Source organism: Miscanthus floridulus, chromosome 11, assembly GCF_019320115.1.
Source record: "Miscanthus floridulus cultivar M001 chromosome 11, ASM1932011v1, whole genome shotgun sequence".
In the NCBI taxonomy this organism is placed as follows: Eukaryota; Viridiplantae; Streptophyta; class Magnoliopsida; order Poales; family Poaceae; genus Miscanthus; species Miscanthus floridulus.
The window spans coordinates 6,048,955-6,062,896 of record NC_089590.1 but is presented as its reverse complement, the minus strand read 5'-3'; the positions used below and the strand labels follow the sequence as shown (position 1 = coordinate 6,062,896).

The 13,942-nt window shown below is 43.5% G+C and overlaps 1 long non-coding RNA gene across 1 annotated transcript; it reads left to right on the top strand.

Moving 5' to 3' along the window:
* Positions 1–2,592: 2,592 nt before the first annotated feature.
* Positions 2,593–6,463, top strand: LOC136494298 (uncharacterized). The gene is made up of 4 exons (XR_010768553.1): positions 2,593–2,817; positions 5,537–5,621; positions 5,713–5,764; positions 6,341–6,463. It is a non-coding gene; the product is annotated as an uncharacterized lncRNA (long non-coding RNA).
* Positions 6,464–13,942: the final 7,479 nt, after the last annotated feature.

The following is a 13,942-nucleotide window of genomic DNA, read 5'->3' as shown; positions in this document are numbered from 1 at the left end:
GGAGGTGGTAGAGGGGATCACGGTGAGGCTAGGAGCAAGATGGCCGGTGCATTTTTGTAGTGGTGAGCATGCATGGCGACGGCGACACTCGGGCGGAAATGGAGGGCAACTGTGGCTCGGCGCTGCGCGCAGTGAAGGCGAAGGAGAAGCAAATGGAGCAGGCGAGTGCGTCAGGCAGGCGCTGGCCTTCTTCTGGAGCACGGACGCGTGACGTGGTGGCATCGACAGAGCATGCGCGCCATGCGGCGAGCAGCTCCTACGCTGGTCGACCACGGCGAGCACTAACAATTTTCTGAAATTTCGATTCAGAGTTCGATGACTATGACTGACAGCGCGACTTCAACGTGTCGATACAGCTAAACGATTGATCCAATGCAAAAACTGTGTACATGAAAAATGTAGGTCTACCATCCATCTACAATTTCTTTTCAAGGACCATCATCTAATTCGCCATGGATCAGAAGTTACATCAAGCCAAAGGTGGCTCAATCAAACTGAAAATATAGTTAGGACTTAGAATCTTTTCCAAGTGTGAAATCAGCATGGAATTCTGACTTGTGGGCCATGTTTGAGCATGTTCTAGCCATTTTCATGAGATGATCATAAAATAACTTTTATTCCTTGATAAATTAGCTACAACTTTGGTAAGAGTGCACAGCCATGCAAAGTCTCTAAGTTGGTCTTTTGAATCAGTCAAACAGTGGCACTCTAGGGGTCATTTCAAGTCAAACCTCCACTTAAGGGCAATTTTGTCATTTTGATCTACATGAACAATGTCCAAACAATTACCCTAAGTGTAGTTAAGGTGTATTAGACCATGATCAACCACTTTACACAATTGTTATACCAATTTCTAATGATCACATGTGATGAAGCATAAAACAATCAATTCACTCAATTGTTGTAATTCCATGTTTCACATGTTGCACTACTTTTGTTGCAAGCTTAACTTGCCACATTCCTACCATGTTGCCATGTTTCAAGGTATGAGAAACTCATGTTACATTCACATGTTGCACTACTACCATTCATAAGCAATCAAGTATGAAACAACAGAATTTACGAATGTTGCATATGTATGTTTCAGTAATAATGGCATGGTGACATGGATGATGCATATGTTTATGAGATGAAATGCAATTTTGTGGAAGCCAAACACCTAGGGTGTTACAGCCGGCGAGCATAGCAACTCGCCTTTAATGGCAGCACTACAGTGGGCATCGGCTTACGAGCGTCACCTGCTTGCGACGACGGTGGCGCTGAGGCGATGGAGCATGCATGAGGAGTGATGGTGCGACAGAGGTGAGTGGAGCAGGGCAGCGTGTGTGCCTTGCTGCAGCAGGTGGCGATGGTGTAGCCAACTTGCTCTGCCATGGCTCAGGGCGATGGGACGACACGAGCAGGGGCTGGGTGGCATGTAGCGGGGGAGGTGAACTGAACGTGAACACGCGCGTGGTGGCGAGCTCAGCTGCCTGTATGCTTGCCTCTTGCTGTGTGCAGGCCTGTGGGCAGGCAAGCAATGTGCACGGCCTCGGTGACGGAGCACGGGAGCGGCGTCGTCGTGTGGTGGTGTGTGGGCACCTGCCTGCTGTAGCGCTTAATCCTCTGCACACGCCGCCACGGCGCCGGTGAGCCACTAAGCCTTGCGGCGTGGGCTCACGTGGGCGGGCGGGCACAACATAGGGTAGCCACTGCCGGCCACTGCCCCACAGCGACGGACACTGGCCCTGGCTGGCCTCCCTCTATAGGGCCGGCCTGCAGCGGCGCCGCCGCGTGGCGTGCTACGTGTGAGGTCCATGCGTGGCACTGCCGCCGGAGGTCCATGCAGTGGTTGCTGTACGCGCGCAAAGACCGGAGGCCGAAGCCGACGTGCATGCATGCATGCGTGAACCTACAGTGAACCATTTTAAAAGTTCATGGACCAAAAATATAGTTTCAAAGTTGATGGACCTAGATGGCACCAAACGAAAGTTAATGGACTAAAAAATACAGTTTCAAAGTTGATGGACCTAGATGACACCTCAACAAAGTTAATGGACCTCCGATGCATTTTACTCTAAATAAAATGACCGTCTCCGAAAATCCTCAGGTATTTTAGGAGGCTGTTGCATTTTGTGACCGCCTCCGTTAATGTTGGGGCAATGTCTCACGAAATCATTTTTAGTAGTAATTATAGGTTCATATTTTTTATAGTTAAAATAATTTTTTAAGTTATTTTTTAATAATATTAAATCAGATTTTGTATTTTTGAATGTATAGTTATTTCCAAAAATATTTTGGTTTTTTTTTAAAAAAAAATATATTTTTAATAGCCTAATTTGTCTCCGTGAACTATCACGAATGTTTGATTTACCTCACTTGTGGCTCTCACGCGGCTCCGCGTGGGACGGCTGCACAATAGGCAAAACAGTTTTCAAAACTGCTTAAAGAACTAAATTAGACAATTTTAAGAGTTGAAAGAGTCTAGTTTTTCGGATTGAGAGAATTGCATCGGACTCTTGGACTAGTTGAGACTTGAGAGGGGCTGAATGGAGTTTTTTTCCTTTTTATTAAATCCAATCCATTATATAATTGAAACGCAAACCCAACCAACCAGCCCAATGCGTCTTTAGCCCAACCCGGCCTGCATCTGCAGTCCTGCACGCACGAACCCTAACTCTCATCCACGACTCCTCCCGAGCGAGCGCCGCACAGCAATCCAGCGAGCGCTCGGGCGTCCGTCCGGGCGGGGCTCAGGGGGCGTCGTCGTTTCGGTGCTTGGGCAGTCCGGCCGGCGGCAGGCGCAACCCCACAGCTTGCTCGCAGCAAGCAGATTAAGTAAATCCCTCATCCTCAAATCCCCTTTATTACTTCATTTTTGAACAATGAACTTGGAATCGCAAACGACTTTTCTTCAATTGCAGCGCACTAGAGATATCCGTTATTGTCATTGCTACCATACCATTCGAATCTGGGATTTGCAATTCAAGGGATTCCCTTTCTGTACATCACTTGTAATTCATGTGCATCATCAATCTTCGTTTCTGTATCTGTCATTGGTGCTATGCAAAGTGTTACCAAAGTGAGCGTCAATTGCCAATGCCTCTTCTCCAACTAACCTATGGACTTAAAGGGTTGATTAATTGGCCAGGAAGAAAATTTGAGGTAGAAAATAATTGGAATGGGTTAATTGTTCAAGTCAAGTGGGAGTCTCCTTTGATGTTTGGGGATAAGACTTAGGGTGAAATGTATCCCTGGTTAGTTGATTCCATTTCAGACCAAATAAAGGGTTTCGGTCAATTGGGTGGTCCTTTTAGTCTTGTTTTCCTAGCTTCGAGTGTCAAGAGACTGCTTATGCTCTGTTGCCTGGACTGTAAACTGCTGCTCTACCATAAGTAGATGCTAAATAACCAGTGCGGATTCCCTCATGCTGCTTCTACCAATATAGCAGACTAGCAGGGTAGCTCTGGCAGTTTCTTTTGATATCAATTGCTTTAGGTGTAGACCCTTTTTCTTGAGAGCATGTTCAATCACAATCCCTATCTTCTTGTAAGAAAAATGAAAACAATGGCCTAAACCTAGTTATAGAGCGCGAGAAAGAAGAAAAGATGGATCTTCATGCGATTGAGATCAGTGTGAAAAATATGGATGACAGATGTGTACAATCAAGCCCCTTGTTGCCAGCTCAAAATATGAGTGACAAGGATTTGAATATTGCCAAAATTTCTGCTGCGCATGATGTAATCCTTGAAACCTTCATAAGACTTGGATTCATCTCACCAGAAATAATGAAAGAAACTTTGTTGCTAATATTATACTTTCAGGAAATAATTGGTACTAATGGAGAATTGGGAACAAATCATAGGAATGTATTAGCAAACAGAGAGCCTTATGGTGTCATAATATCTGCTATGAGTAAGGTGAACTGATCTGCAAATGAAGAATAACAAAATTCACCAGTCTTTAGATCTAGTTGTTATGACCAAGAAATCGATCTTTACTTCAGTTGATGTTATTTATCAATCTAATAATGAGGACCCCGGAACTGGAATACCATGAACGAATCTAACAATTTCCCTCATTATTCTGTTAAGTTCAAATTGAGACATTCAGTTTGTTAGGGATTACAATTTGCGAATCGCTCAGCCTGAGTTAGAGTTTGTCCCCAAATTGCCAAGTCAAATATGTGTTAAACAATTTCAATTCATGCTCAATTATGTGTTATATATTTCCTATATATAGTGTGCAATTTCAGCTATGCGACATTATACATGTCAATTATTAGCTTTTTGGCCACAGGATCCGACTATCCGAGCGCCTACTCGTCTGACTGTCTGAGCCCCTGGTAAATTGCTGTTCCTGTTCTCGAATCCATTCGCTGGTTCTTCCCGATCTAAACATTCCATGAATGATTAATTGATTGGGTAGATTTTTATAGAGTTGCACAGTAAAGAGGACCAAGACATTAAAATCCTTTTTTTCTGCTGCTCCTATGCCAATTATACAGCCATTGTCACAAACAAAACCTTCTGGCAGAGTTTGAAAGCTCTGTGCTCCATATTAGCAGCGGGTAGGCAAGCAGGTGTGCGGCCTATCAGCTCAATTTCCTTTCTAATTTAATTCAAGTAAATTATGCTTACCTTAAGCCTGAAATCCTGTGATTAGCTATTTTGCAACTGAAATCTGATGAATCCACCGCCATTGCGTCTTGCAAATTTGCAATAATGTTCCCACAGGTAATTAAAGGAATCGCATATCCATCCTGAGATGGGAGGTGAACTAGTCTCCAGCAGTTATAAAAAAATAATTCTTGCCAGATTGCTAGGCTTTAGGAAGTAGTTTAGCAATTTCAGTGAGGGGGCGGGCAATGGCATGGAGCTGATTGCTTCCCAGCCTTGTTTCACTATGTGTGGATTAGGCTTAATCCCTCAAGTTTAGTAAGGAAATCAGTTAGTTTTCAATAAAGATTCTCATTCTCAGGAACTCTCAAGTTTTGGCATTCAGTTTTGTCACTTTGTGAGTGCAAATGTCTAGAAGTCCAGTATATTTGTGTTTTCAGTCAAGTTCAAAGTACAAGCTGGAAGTCATAGCTATCTTTGATTTTCTCTTGCTAGCGCCAAACATTTGTAATGGCAATAGGCCAATAGTTTAATCCTGTTTCGTGTTCCAGACAGGTTCTTAGTTCCATTACCAAAAGATCCATACCTTGACCTATAAAAGGCTGGAGGCTGGTTCAGTGGGGGTATCAAAGAACAAAACCAAACTCTAGCTTGTTAGAAGTATAGTGAAGTAGCTTCCTTGTATTTTGAATCTATCATTAGTCCAAATATCCATCAGTTCAGGCAGTAAATCCCACTCTGTTCTTCAGTCTAGCTGTTTGTTTCCTTGTCAGATAGTTTAATTCTTGACACTCATTTCCATGCTCACCAATGAGTTGGGCCAAATTCCCAGGCATCGAAACACACCATAGGCACTCTTCAACTCATTGGCCGCCCTGCTACTTTACAACTGCTTTGCTTACCTATCAAATCTTCCTGTGATTTCTTTTTCACTTCAGCTTCTTCCATTGAGAATCGGTCATCATGGCATGGGAGCTCATTGAGGTCCCGGGCAACCTGAATCCCTCTCCCAAGACTCTACAGGTATTCCCTTTAATTGCTCTCAAAGTTAGTTTTTTTTTTCATGCTATCGTGATTTCATTTTATTAAAAACTGTTTTTCTTTGCCTTGCTAGTTGATGTGGTGGCCGCCAAGATTGATCCCAAGTTAGCCAGTACTCTCATTAGGTAAAGGATTTTTTTCCCTGTTCTTTTGGTCTGAATTTGAAACATTTTAGTAATACTCTTTACTGCTTAGCTATTTTTACTGAAATTAACAAGAATTGGGGGCACTATCGCTTTATTTTTATGATATTTTGGCTCAAATAATAGATGGTGGGATGTGCTTTCAGTTGAGGAATGGTGTCCAGGAAATGAACCAATATCTAATTTTTGAATTTTAACTAACTCTTATGGGATAGGAACTAACTGTTGTGTTTCCTGTACTCCATTCATTTTTAGTCAGTAATCCTGTTTCATCCACTTGGGATGACATTCAATCCCAATTTAGTTCTCTCTGTCAATATGAAATCAATGTTAAGTTCATGATCTCATGGCCCATGTTTGTTATCTGAATGGGGGTGCTTGTATACAGTTGACATGTTGGTCTTTTTTGTCTTTGAATTTTTTTTATGATGCAAACATGCTGATCGCTATCTCTTTGTAAGTTGTGACACATTTTTCTGGGTTCACTGTTTGACCCAAAATTGTCCAATTTGTGTGATACCATTCCAAGTGATGTTTTCTTGATTCCGCTGCTTTCAGGCAGTTAAGCCAGGTATGCCCTTTGGAGAATCTGAGGCATGTAAAGCGTGTGCGTCGACGTACTGAATGTGGTGGTATATGCACTTCGTCTTGTTCTTTTTTTTTTTTTTTGCCATCTGAGAGCACTACTCACTTGTTATGATAAATTGGTAATAGTGTTGGATCTAAAATTTTTACAGTGGGTTCCTAGCGATATTAGCTGCTCATCGTAATTTTTGTAGCTCCAGAATAATTAGTTTACTAGATAGATAATGATGCCCTATTTTGAATAAACATTAAATTGATAGAATGGGATAAAGAAACAACTTGGGTTTGTATAACTAAAACATTGGTTGGGAAGTAACGCCTTATTCGACAACATGGATACGTAGACTAGCGTGTTAGAATTATCCTGTTAGCTTATGAGACGTAATTGGATTTCTAAGCATTTCGGCTGTCGCCGATTATTTACATTTGTGCATTGCATCAATACATATCATAATAGGAACGTCGATGGATCATGGAGTCATTGGGAGTTGCTGGAGAAATGATGCTTTTGGAGATCGTGTCGCCATGATGCAAAACTAACTTCTGATTAAATCTTACCAGACAAGCCCCGGTGCATAACCCCTACTTTTCTACACTTTAAATTATATTTGTGCATTAAGTTTTAAGGAGTTGAATGAAACCCACTTGTATATATACCTTTATCCTATGAGTCTTACTAGTATGATAGGATCATGTAGATTGCTATGCTACAGGACTCCAATAGAAGTCGAGTGATTGTCTGTCACTCGCGAGAGATAGGAAATATATTATTGTATTATTATCACTTGAAATATATAAATGGTGGAAATGATAAATGGTGACCGGGCAGGGATATGGTTTGGATATTGGTGGGTGTAAGAGGTTGTGTCCTACAGCCAACGGGGCATAGCTTGGTTACACTGTTTTCCCTGTTTGTGTCGGTTAAGGACTGGCCATTGCATTAGACGCTAGGCAAGTCACAGACTTATTATCCCGAGCACATACTTGGGTATGGGCGCTTGGAAGACTTGTTACTCTCTTGTCATGGGTTCTGGCTCTTTCCAGACCGACTATCAGGGTGTTTTTTGGGTTAGGAAGTCCTTGCACCGCACTAAGTCCGGGACTCAGGGGCGGAGGCTTGGAGTCCTAGTTTGGACGGGGACCTAGACCCCATGATAGGAGGGTAGTGGGTTGGTCCTGCTTATGCCGGGGTACAAGCGGGGCATGTGTTTTGGGGGTACCTAGCTGGGGGCACTAATTCGCGAATCGCTAGGAAATCCAGTATGCCTTGTCTAAACTCTAGCACCATAGTAAGAATTGAAAGAGGAAAGATGAAGAAATGGAAATTTAATTGCTTACCACTTGCTTGAAAGTAGCACAGGTGCTTACATAGAATGGTTATTTAATGAACTAATGCTCTGCTAATAAAAATCGAATATAATGACGCACTTTTAGTAATGCTCCTACAGATGCAATAAACCCACAAGCTAGATAGCCTTGCATATCCTTAGAGTCTTTTCTTTCCTTCTGTCGGGTAAGTCTTGCTTAGTACAATTGAGTACTCAGGGTTTTATTTCCCCCTATTACAGGTGACAGGTGAATGCTAGAGCTGACTTTGTGTGTGGATTCCTCTTGGTGGGCTCAGAGAGGATTTCCTTTACGCTACGATCATAGTCTTATTTATAACTCTCACTAAATATTTTTATAAATGAAAGTTTTATAATCTGTTATCGTAGTTTATATACCAATATTTCATCACGTCATGAATAGATGTTTAATTCCGCTGTAACTCTGTTCACATGTTTATATTCCGCTATTCAATTTAATTTGTTCATAACTCTGATAATATGATTACATTCTGCTATTATAACAATAACTATTATACTATGATATTGTATTAAAAGTGATATAAGAAATGGTTAAGAATGATGTAAGCTTTATTCTCTTATTTGTGATCCTGATGGAAAATGTGGATTTTTGGGTTCTCCCTTGGGGTGTGCCCGACGGAACTACGTAATTTGGTGTTCTCCCTTGACTACTTAGTGTCTAATGGAAGACAAATACTCCTTGAAGGCATTAGATTAGGCGGTTCTGCCACAGTGGGAGAGGGAGACGGAGGGGAGAGGAAGAGGGGCGCCGCTCTCGGGAAATGGAGGGAGAGGGAGAGCGCACAACGCCACGCTCGGGTGACAGAGTAAGAGGGAGGAGAGTAGCTGGGAGAGTGGGTTAGGGTTCCTCCACGATTTTGCTAGGCGGGCAACCTAATTGAACTGCCTCGATTAATGCCTATTAACCCAGGTGGTTCTATTACGTTGCTTGCCTCGATTAAGCATTAACCGAGGCGATTGCTGGATTGGCTACCCGACCATGAATAACCAGGGCGGGCAACCGGCCCAACCGTCTCCGATGCTATTTTCCAAACGCCTTATAAAAGTTTTTGTGTAATAGTGTTGTTTGTTGTCTTTGATTTTTAGTGTCACCAAAAGGAGCGATATGATCGTGCCAATCTGCATTGGGTTTTAATTTCCCTGATTAACCTGTGTATTTTTTAAGAGATTCATGATTCTTGGACCGACCAATACTTGGATGCTTATATCCATAGCTCTACTAGATGTGGCCTACAGTATGTCTTCGAAAAGAGGCACTAAAAAGTCTCTCAAATATGATATATATTACGGAAAATAGAACACCTCGACAAACAATAATTGCAAATGAAAAAGAAAAGTACACAGGCGTCCTTTGAGGTCATCATCTTCATGCAAAAATGAATTGCTTGCAAGAGATTGAAAAACACATTATTGTACATGAAGATTTCCCCTGCAATTGATGATCGTAATAGCCACTCACCCTTAGCAACAAGGTCTAGAAACTGCTAGAAAAGAATAGTCGGGGGCTCTACATCAAATAACATAGGCTTGATTTCTACCACTTCTACAACAAAGGGTCGAAGCATTGTTCGTCTAAACTGCTGTTTAGTCCATTTAAATAGCATTTAAACGGTAAACGGTGGCCACCTGTGCCATTTAGGGCCTAAACCGCCGAAAACCATCTGAACAGTTAAACAGAATAAGCTAAACATGATTAAATGAGCTAAACGACCATTTAACTCACTATTTAGTTAATAGGAGGATTGCAACTACCACACCTGGCACCCAACTAATTAACATCTTAAATATATGAGGTTGAGTGGTGGTTTAGTTTGCTTCACAAAATTTAGTTAATTGGTAGAATATTATTTTTTACATACATAAATATGTATACTTTCTAGCACATTTGATTTTTACATACTAAAATATGTATATTTTAGTGTTACTATACAAAATCATTTAGTCCGTTTAACTCCGTTTAAACACTGTATAAAAAGATTGAATGCTAAAACAAGATGTCCGACTGTTTACAGTTTCCAGCCTCATGTTTGTGTATGCTTTTATTTTTTGCCCATGCAGCTTGTGCCAGCAGCACCTTTTGCTTGCCCTTTCAAACTTTTGCACCACTTATGGTCTGTTTGGATTTTATCCTCTAAACTTTAGAGCTCTAAAAATTTTAGAGAACTTTATCTCACTTTTGAGGTCTAAAGCTCTAACGTGAGGTGAGCTAAAGTTTAGAACTAACTTTAGACCACCTATTTAGCGCTTTAGCTTTAAAGTTTAGAGCTCTAAAGTTTAGAGGTGAGGATCCAAAGACCCTTAGACGCTGCCTTGCATGTAGGCACAACTCCTAGGTGTGCCCATCGTTTAATTGGTCGTGCAGGCCCTAAACGATACACTGAACCTTCGTTTAGCGTTTAATCACAGCTAATTATATGCTTAGTTACTTTTTTAAACACTATTCATGTATTTTTTCAAATCATTGTCTATATTATGGTGCCTAGATTAGAAAAATATAGAGCATGCATGGTGCTTAGATTAGAAAAATATAGACCATGCTTCACTATACTACACAAAACATAGAGAGAATTCCCTTATTCGACACTATTTGTATCTTTCGTGACTAATATGGCACTACCATTACTTTTGGGGTATAACGGTGTTAAACGAGGGGTGAAAATACCATATTGCCCTATAGTATGACTTGGGATATATATGTACAGTTAGAATTCAGTTTTTTTTTTCATTTTTTAGAGATATCAGTATACAATATGTGTTTCTTTTTTTTGTTTGGTTTCATATCATCATAGCATAAAAATCTATAAGAATAATTTTTGGTGAATTCATCTGCAGCCTATCCTTTAGAAAGTGCATATACATTTGTGCAAGCTACCTCAATTCTAGATAGATCAAAACGGCAATAAAAAAATCATGTAAGAACGAAAAGATACACGGATGACAAACTACAGGCAGAGTTGCCATTTCGAATCGACTATTGTAACCATTCAGCTCTCGGCAACTAATTAAAGAGAGAATTCCTTATTTGACACCACACAAATGACTCGTTCTTTTCTTGGCCCTCAAAATTTTTTCGTTCCCTATTTAACACCAAGTTCAACTTTCATTCCTTACATGACACTCCATTGCATTTTCCATCCGGCCACCGTTAACTGCGCTGTGAAAAGACGATTTTGCCCCTGTGGGCCCCACCACCCTTCTCCTTCCTCTCCTCCTCTAGACAGTCGCCTCACTCCCTCCGTCTCCCCGCTGTCACGTAGCTGAAGGCACGCCCGTCCCTCCCGATGGCGCCCTCCACTCTCTCTCCCTCCAACTCTCCATTCCGAGCCCCTCTCCCTCCCAAGCACGGCGGTGGTCCTCCCTTCCCATGGCGCGGCGGCGCTCCTCCCTTCCCTAGGCGCGGCGGCGCCTCTCCCTTCTGTGCTCCTCCCTCTCCTCGATGGCGACCGGCGGTGGACTAGAAGCGGCGACGACGGTGGCGTGGTGGAGCAGGCGGCCACGACGACGACAGTGGAGTCCGGCGAGATCCGGCCTCAGGGCTCGCGGATCTAGCCTCGGGGCGCGTGGATCTAGTAGATCCAGCCTCGGGGCTCACGGATCTGGCCTTGGGGCGCGCGGATTCGGCCTCGGGGGGCGCGAATCCACCCACGGATCTGGCGAGCTCGCTGGCAGCAAATCGAGGGCGGGCACGGGCGAGGCAACGGCTGGATCTGTTAGTGGGGAAGCCGAATTCGGCTCGACGGTGGAGGATGCACCCCGGCGGCGGATCCAGTGAGCGTCGACGGCTGCCCGTGGATGGGCTCGGCGGGCCCATGGGTGGCGGGGACAGCCAGCGGCCTTCTCCTCAGATGGCGCGGCCGCGGACTGGGGGAGGACACGGCGGCCTGGAGGAGAGGAGGGAGAAGGGTGGTGGGGCCCACAGGGGCAAAATCGTCTTTTCACAGCGCAGTTAACGGTGGTCGGATGGAAAATGCAACGGAGTATCACCTCAGGAACGAAAGTTGAACTCGGTGTCAAATAGGGAACGAAATTTTTTTCAGGGTCGAGAAAGGAACGGGTCATTTGTCTGGTGTCAAATAAGGAATTTTCTCATTAAAAAACAAGCCATTCAGGGATACTTACTACTAATCAAATCTTGCAAAGTTGTAAACATGCAGAAATTTCTGATTGGAAAGACAATTTTAAGGCCTGAAAGTCATGCAACCAACTATATATTAAGCTTAGCATCGTGTGTAAAATCAAACTTCAGGATAGAGGTTTCAAAAAAACCAAACTTCAGGATCGAACTCCATAGCCGATAACCAGACAAGATTAGCAAAAGGGAAATACAAAACCATTACATTAGGGTCTCACAAAGAAATAAAATCAGTCCCACCCATGTCGCTGTGTACAAAAACTAAATTCACCAAAACGCTGATGCAAGAATTTAGGCATCCAATTCTATATCCAACATGGTGTTTGTATTTGTCAAAAATTAATGCTTACAGATTTTTAGGCTATGATGATATGAAACCAAAAAAAAGAATGAAACACATGCATACTGACGTCTCTGAAAAAGTGAAAAAAAACTAAATTCTGACTGAACATATACCTCAAGTCATACTAAAGGGCAATATGGTCTTTTCACCCCTCATTTAACACTGTTAGACCCCAAAAGTAACGGCAGTGTCATATTAGTCGCGAAAGATATAAGTACTATCGGATAAGGGATTTCTGACTTTGGAGGGTCAAGGAAGGAATTCTTCTTAGTAGTATAGGGTCAAATAAGGAATTCTCCCCAAAACATAACCCAGGCGGTCAAAATCTGCTTCCTACAGCTGGGCATCGTGTCTACCTTGGATCGATGATCTACATTAATCAAAGTTTGAGCAGACGGACACCACGCCCATCTACAAAAATAATGTTTTCGTAGGCAGACACAATGCCCATCTGCGAAAATCAATCAGAAAAACAAAAAAAGAAAACCCCATGGACAAGCCCGCTGAGCCCATCCAGTGGCGGAGTTTGACCGTGAAACAAGAAGGGGCCATCTGCACTATTAATTTTAATCACCAGTTTAATAGCTACTTAATGGAATTTTCAATTAGCAAGGGCCATGGCCCTCTTTGACCTGCATGTAGCTCCGCCAGTGAGCCCATCCATGCCGTCCATGCCTAAATCTATAGGAGCCGCCCGCCTTGCCAAGCCTGCTATTGCCGGAGCTTGGGCTCCGACCTCCCATCGCTGGGCGCAGGCCTCCCGCTATCGAGCGCACGCTCCCCACCACCAGGGCATGGCCTCCGGGCGCCAGATCTAGAGTGGAGGAGGGTGGAGGCCGCTAGATCTAGAGTTGGAGGTGGTGGAGGGCACCGCCGCCGGGAGAGCCTACCTCGCCTCGCGTGCCCCCACTGCCAGGGGAGTTGGCCATGGCCCGCACACACCAATGCTAGGAGGATTAGAGAAACAAGAAGGGAGAGACGCGGGTGATGGGAGAAGTGAGGGAGAAGGCTGGAGAAGTGAGGAGAAACCCTAGCTGCTTATATATATAAACCCGATAGAAGGATTGGATACGGGCTTTGCCTGGCCTCTTTGTATATTTCCTGAGGTGGTCCTCTTAAGAGGCGGACCTCGTAAAAGGCCTACCTCTATAAATAAAATCTAGGAGGTAGTCAGTTTTTAATCGTCTCCGTACATCCATTTTAGGAAGCGAGCAATTGTGCCCGTCTCCTTAAATAAAAGAGTAAAATACACTGGAGGTCTATTAACTTTCGTTGTGGTGTCATCTAGGTCCATCAAGTTTGAAACTGCATTTTTTGGTCCATTAACTTTCGTTTGGTGTCATCTAGGTCCATTAACTTTGAAACTACATTTTTTGTCCATAAACTTTTAAAATGGTTCACTACAGGTCCACGCATGCATGCATGCACGTCGGCTTCGGCCTCCGGTCTTTGCGTCGGTGGAGCCATGCCAGCACTCGCCGCCGTCGCTCGTCCACGGACCGCTCATCGTGGCTAGTCATGTGGATCATGGCCGCCTCCAGCTCGGGTCTCCTCAATGTCGGTGCAGCCACCCAGAGGCCGGTCGTGGAGCTCACTATGCTACAGGTGGATGAGGATGAGATGCAGTGCAGGCCTCTGTAGGTGGATGAGGACGCTGGACCCGGAGAATGCCTCCATGATGATGGGCCTACTGCTCATCTAGGGCAACAACGATAAGGAGCTCATCCACCTTG